The following is a 7,453-nucleotide window of genomic DNA, read 5'->3' on the forward strand; positions in this document are numbered from 1 at the left end:
TCACAACACTATCTTGTAGATTTTTGTAAGGAAGGTACCATGTGGGTTAGCATATTATAATTTTGTAATTTTGTATTTACGATGATAATAAAAAGCCCATACTTTGTCTCTCAATTTGTATTGTTCTCTATTTTTGTTGTTTGTTGTGGTATTAAGGGGAGCATCCTTCATCAAGGTACAATCAGTGATGAATTAGCATTGTTATGAGGCACAACCTATATGGTAAGTGATGAAATATTAGAGTTTTAGAGTAGGTATTAGGGATTTCCAAACAGAGTTAAAAATTAAATATGTACTATAGCCTCAACCAGATCTCATGTACAAGTAGGTTACATAACTACTAATGAATCAGTGCTAGCTTGTGATACAACCTACACAATAAGTGACAAAAATGTTATCATTACAAATGTAAGTATTAGGTATGTCTTTTATACATACAATAAATTAGATCACAAGAGGACTTCAACTACGAATCTACATGCATACCCCTAGCTTTTCTTTGTGTTTGACCCCATATTTGACACTTGGGACTCCTAACAAAATGAAATGAGAAACGACTTCTACAAAGTTGTGAAGGGTGTTGTAATAGTTAAAAGATAATTAGGACATGTTAATAAACAAAAAAAAATTAAAACTAAAAAATGCATGTACTCATTTGTAAATGCATCTATTTAATACGCATAGAACAAATGCATACCATAACCTTGTATGCATTTCTTATACTTGTAGGAGGAAAAACCACTAATGAAGCAACTTTGAAAATTTCTTGGATAAAAAATCATAACATGTTATGACATTATGATAAAATTTCATTGAAAGAAAATACAAAATTTTACCTCTTCCCTAATCTGAACATCAGACATAGTGTAAGGTGTATTCATCAACTCTACAAAACTCAATTGTTTCTACATATACTCAAGAAACAAATCAGTACATATTCATAAATACTAAGTATATGTATATACATTCATTCATGATGAATTTCAAATTATTAACTTGACTTGTACCTAATAACTTTTTGTGTTTGGATGTACTTGCTAATTTAATTTACTTTTCTCCTAACCTTGAGCTATGTGGGGTACCCTAAAGAAGAAACAAAAATAACATAAGAGGAATGAATAAGATACATCATGAGTCCAACTCAAATAATAAACTTTATAGGTGTATAAAATATGATACCACATAACTCTCAAGGCCAATTTAATGGCAGAAGTTGTGGCATCATCAACTTGTAAAATTTTAGCTCCAGACAAGCCCTATAAAATAGTAAAGAGTATTCTTATAGATATGAGATAATTTTATAAGTGGAAATAAGGAACAATAATGACAATAAGATCATATGAGGTCAACAAAACACAATGACATGAAGGTCATTAAGTGTTTTATTGATCATTTTTTATCATAAGCATTATTTTCTATACCCTAATATAAGGGATTTAATAACATTAAGTTGATTCTTACAAAACCAATGGTTCTAATATGTTTAATCAAACTTAGATAAGGTGTGGATGAGATTGGAAGGATAGTTGAAAGATAGGAAAAATAAGGCTACAAGGCCTAAATTGAAAACAAAGGGATTAGAAAGGAAAAGAGAGATATGAATGAACTATTGGCACCTTGTCAAAAAATAAAAGTGTAGATTCATGACCTCCACACTCTTATGAGACATCCTAGGTGATATTTATATTGATATGTTATTTTATGGGGATGCGTATATTAAGGATTCACTCATGAGGCTCATTAGATGTGGTCTGGATAATGCTAGGAGTAGGAGATGTGGATGGGAATTGGATAGATTTGATTAATGGGAGGGTTCCAATAATGGTAGGAGATGGAAGAGAATCTATAAGATGGGTTTTAATAATGGTAGGAAATGGAGGGGGTTCTATAATATTATAATGATAAAATAACTAAGAGATGGTGGTAAATCATTAATCCTTGGGTCTAAATGTACCAATTCAATTTTTACTAACTTTAAAAAACTTATTCAAATTCATAAAACCACTCAGTCCATATAGAAACTCATAAGCAACTTAACTTATAAATTCATCACCTAGCTCTATGTTTTGTAAATGTTGACTAATAGAAAATAATCAATAGTAAATAGGATGCATCACACAATTAACATTCACACAAATATGACACTAGGATTTAACATGGAAACCCAATTTGGGAAAAACTGCCAAGTAACATGGCGCCAATTTTTACTCTTCTAAAGTGAGCTATCTTAAGAGCCAATACTATTAAAGGTTAAAAAATGCACTACTAGATGTGACCCTATTAAAGGATTTAATCACTTTATTAAGAGTGGCCTAGTTAGATGACTTCGGATCATTTCATTAAAATGTCACCTTGATTAAAGGATTTACAAAATGAATATTAGTTCAACTTTGACTAAAGGATTTTTTGTTATCATAATGGTTAGAAAGTAACAACTATTTTTGATATGTTCATATACAACTCACTTTGCAAATGTAGATCTTTGTTTGGCTCATTTTCTAGTTCATTTATTGGACTCAATTATAATATCCTTCTCTAATCTACTTGGAAATCCTTCAAGAGATCTTCTCACTTTTTCCTCTACTATTCTATTCTTTGCATGTTTTCAACAAAATTTCCAATCAACAATGAACCAACCTTAGAAAACATCCTCGTGCCTCCTTAAATAGTTATCTTAGATATTTTATTGCTTAAAACATCACCATAGATCTTAGGGTTTGATTAGATTCAATGAATATAACCATCATTTTGTAGTTCTACCCGTTCCTCAACACTTCTAGAAACATCTTTTTATATCCTTTCCTTTGAACATATGACAAAATCAACTTTTACATTAAATATGCTAGATCATCAACTCTTATCATCCACGCATTTTAACTAATCCAAAAAAGAAACTATGTTGGCCTCAAACTTTATTCTTTCACAAACTTTAATTTAGCTAACATTTGGTCATCATTGTGCTCTTCTACTTACCCAACACTATGTAACTTAGTCTCTAATGTTTTATCTTGCTCAGATTTCACTAACTTTCTTGGTCTTCACTTCATTTTCTCCTTTATCTTTCTCAGCAATAACGATCACTTGGACAATAATATTTTCTTGACTATCTCTTAAGTTCCTTAATCTTATTCGTTATTGACCTAGTAAAATTCACTTAGTCAAGCTTAGTTTTTTTACTCAACTTCTTGTGTTCTCCTCTAAACATCAACTCAGTTATCTTCTTTACTTCATATAAAAATTTATCAACACATTATTTTGTCAAAGACTAATTGATCAACTGCCCATTGTAAGTTCAACATACATGATCATCTTTACTCAATAATTCCACTAGTTCATCTAGTTATTTCCCTTTTCAAATGCTCTTCACCAATCAATAGATATGGCACTCTACACTATTACTAAATGTCTTCCCAATAAGTTTTGACATCAATGACAATATATCAATTATTTCAATTGTAGTTTCCAACAATCTCCCTCTTTAGAATTGATGGAAACACCTCAAGTTACCATGAAAATGCAAAAGACATGCTCATGATTTATCATTATTAGCTCCCTCTATGATTTGATTTAGATCTTCACTAATATCCTTATTTTCATAATGATTCTCATCCATAGGTGCATGGATCTTTGACACCAATTGTAATACCAATTATATTGGTTCCCTCTTTAACTGGATGGTAACTTGATAAAAATTTCTCTCTTACATCTATAGATATTTCATACATATCTACCTAATTTATCCTTATATTAGATGGTAACTATTAATACACATATCCCTCTTTGACAACAATGCCAAAGACATCATCCATTATATCCTTTACCTTCATGATCAATGCCTGACTAATCAATATCTAATTGATCTTGCAAGATCACTACCTTTGTCATTTTAACTTGACTCTTTGCAATCTCATCTACTAATGCTCTTGTGCATTTCTTCACAATCTTTTGGAAAATCCTAAAGTGTAACCTCTTGCATCAATGTGTAAGATATTCTTATCATAACAATTAATAAACTATTGCAACACTTCTTAGTTTTCCTCAAATAGAGGAATGACCCCTAACTTACCTCTTAGGTACCAAAAAGGATCCTTAAGTAATACCTCAATGAATATATTAGCTATCTTCTCCTTTGTGTTCACATATTCTAGTCTCACTTTGTTATCTTGTATCAACTCTCTCAAGTAATGATTCTTGATAGAAATGTGTTTGGTCTTTGTGTGCATCATAGGATTCTTTGATATGTTAATATAACTTGTGTTTATATGATGTATCACAATAGGTTCTGTAATTTCTTCCTTCACACCTCTTAGCAATGGCTTGCTCCAGACAATGTTAGAATAATTGACTAATGTAGCAAATCTCAACCTCTAATGTGGATTGAAAAATACTATTTTGTTTCTTGCTTATCTATAAAATCAATCTCCTACCTAGAAAGAAGCTCCACTTGTACTCTATATATCATTAATGTTTCCTATCCAATCATCATCTATGTAAACCTTCAATTCAAACTTTTCACTCTCTTTGTATCATAATCCATAGTCTTTTGTTCCTTTTATATATCTCATTATCTTTTTCATAGCCATCATGTTATTTTCTCTAATATTAGCAAAAAATATTACAACACCAAATGTTAATCCAATGGCAGGTATGCTATGGACAACATATTACAACTTTTCAATCATTTACCTATACAATGTTTGACTCACTTCAATAGAATCATCATTATTTGAAAGTTTGTGACTAGTAACCATAGGTGTTCCAACTAATCTTTGAGTCTTCCATTCCAAAATTCTACAATATCTCCTTGATATACTTTGATTGAGTAATGTAGATTCCTTTCTTTATGTGATAAACTTGCAAACCAACAAAGAACTTAATCTCTCCAAATATTGACATCTCAAATTCTTTCTTCATCTCATTAGAAAATGATTTCTGCAACAAATCATGTCCTCCAAATATGATATCATCAACAAAAATTTCAGCTAGCAATATATTGTTTTCATATTTACTTTTCAAGTACATATTACTATTGTCATTAGTTCTTGCAAAAGCAGTTTTCACCAAATAAGTGTATATCCTTTCATACCATGCTCTTGGGGTTTGCTTCAAACCATATAATACTTTTTGAATTTTTCATACCATATTCCTTTTTCTAGGATCAGCAAATTCAAAAATTCAAATTTCACATCCATTTGGTAAACTTTGAAACTTTTGTAAGCATCATATGCAAAAAAAATTCTCACTCTTTCCAACCTTACAACTAGGGAAAATGTCTCTCCATAGTCAATTCCCTCCTTTTGTTCACATCCATTACAAAAAAATCTTTATTTTTTCCTTGTGACTTGACCTTTCTCATTTAGCTTTTTTCTAAATACCCACTTTGATCCAATCAAATTCTTATCCTTTAGGGTGGGTACTATTGACCATGTCTTGTTCTGCTCTATTTGATCAATTACCTCATTCATTTCTTGTATCCAATATTCAACCTTTAAAGAGTCTTTCATTGATTTAGGTTCAACCTCACATAGTAGACACATATCATTTACCAATTTACTTCTTGTAATGACTCTTGAATCTTTTCCTCCAATGATTAGGTTTGGTGTATAGTTTCTCCTTACATATTTTTCTAAGATAGGTTCGGGTCTTCATTCTTCTTCATGTATTTCACTTAGTTTTTCATGTTCATTTCCTTTAGATATCTTTGGCTCCAAATCAAAATTATTTTTATGATGCCTAGCCTCCTCACTTTGACATTCCTCTTCTTTATTATGTGACACGGATCCTATAGCCTGAAGCCTAGCAGTGCCTTTGTGCTGAACTTTGGCAGTGCTTGGCTATCAATGCTTGGAAGCCTCTTTCTCTGGTTTAGGTAATGTACTTGGTTCTCCTTCATAGATTTAAATATAATTTATGTAATATTTAGGTTCCTTCTTGCATTCATCTTCATTATTTTGTGCTAATTCATCAACTCTAACATTTGCACTTTCCACAATTTTGTTCCTGTTAGAATTCCAACACTTATATGCCTTGCTTTTGGTGGAATATTCTAGGTATATACCTTCATTAATCTTTGCATCAAGTCTTCCTTTCCTTAAATGTTTTAATATATAACAATTTCTTCAAAAAAAATTGAAATAATTGACATTAGGTGAATAGCCATACCAAAGTTTAAAAGGGGTTTTCTTTATACCTTTCTTGACTTAAACTCGATTGATATTATAAATTGTAGTACTTATAGCTTCTCTCTAATACTTCTATGAAATATTAATTTCCATCATTAGTGTCCTTTCATAGTCCATGATTGATGTATTCCTTCTTTTATCTATCCCATTATGTGGTCATGTCATTAGTACACACATTTGTCTCTTTATTCCTTTGTCATTGCAGAATATGTTGAACTCATCTAATATGAATTCACCTACTCTGTATAGTCTCAAGCACTTAAAATCTTTCTTGTTTCCTTTTTAGCCAGATAACATTTAAAATTCTAAAAGTCTTCATATTTTTCTTTAAGAAAAACAATAGTCATCATTATAGAGAAATTATCAAAAAATAAAATAAAGTATTTGAAACCATAATAGCTTTGCACTTCAATAGGACCACATAAATCAATATGAAATAGCCCTAAAATATCATCCAAACAATAAGTATTTCTCTTGAAATTATACTTTTCCATTTTTCCCATTTGACATTGGTAGAATGTCACTTTATTAAGTTTTATCAATCTTGGTAACCCTCCTACTCTTTTCATCTTACTAATGCTTACCAAATTATCAAAGATCACATGACAGCCTATCATGCTAGAGCTAAATATCTTCAAATTCTGCAACTAGACAAGTATCTTTATATAGGTTTAGATAGAATAACTTACATCTTGTTTGATCACCACTTCTAATTAGTTCACTATTAGCATCATAAATCTTTCCTTCTCATTGTAATGCCCCGCCAAGGGATCCAAAGAATTAACCTAGAATTTTGCTAAGTTTGGTCTTTTTTTTTTTACACATGAAATTAAATACCACATATAACTTATACACAATAATGGAAGCAATAGCAATGTCCATCTAAAATTAAACATCACATACATAACAGATTACATTCTTTAAGGATCCCTTAACATTGAATTACATCTAAATCAACTAACATTATTGAATCCATCTAATACAACAACCACATGAAATAATAATGATAAGTCCAATTTTTATACATTACATTTCTAAATGCTCAATCATCCATTGTACATGTCACAGGGTATGAAAAGCTTAAAAGAATATACATCTGTGAAATAAGGTACATCATCCTAATCTAGTCCATGATACATCAAAGTAAAGATAATCATATGATACACATGATACATCATCATAGAAGATATATACATCCATCATAAAGATCAAACATAATAAACTAAGTGCACGGTTCCTCCCAACCGTAAATAGCATCATTAGACCATCGT

The sequence above is a fragment of the Cupressus sempervirens genome, chromosome 9 (assembly GCF_028749045.1).
Source record: "Cupressus sempervirens isolate cs-2001-9-10 chromosome 9, ASM2874904v1, whole genome shotgun sequence".
NCBI lineage: Eukaryota > Viridiplantae > Streptophyta > Pinopsida > Cupressales > Cupressaceae > Cupressus > Cupressus sempervirens.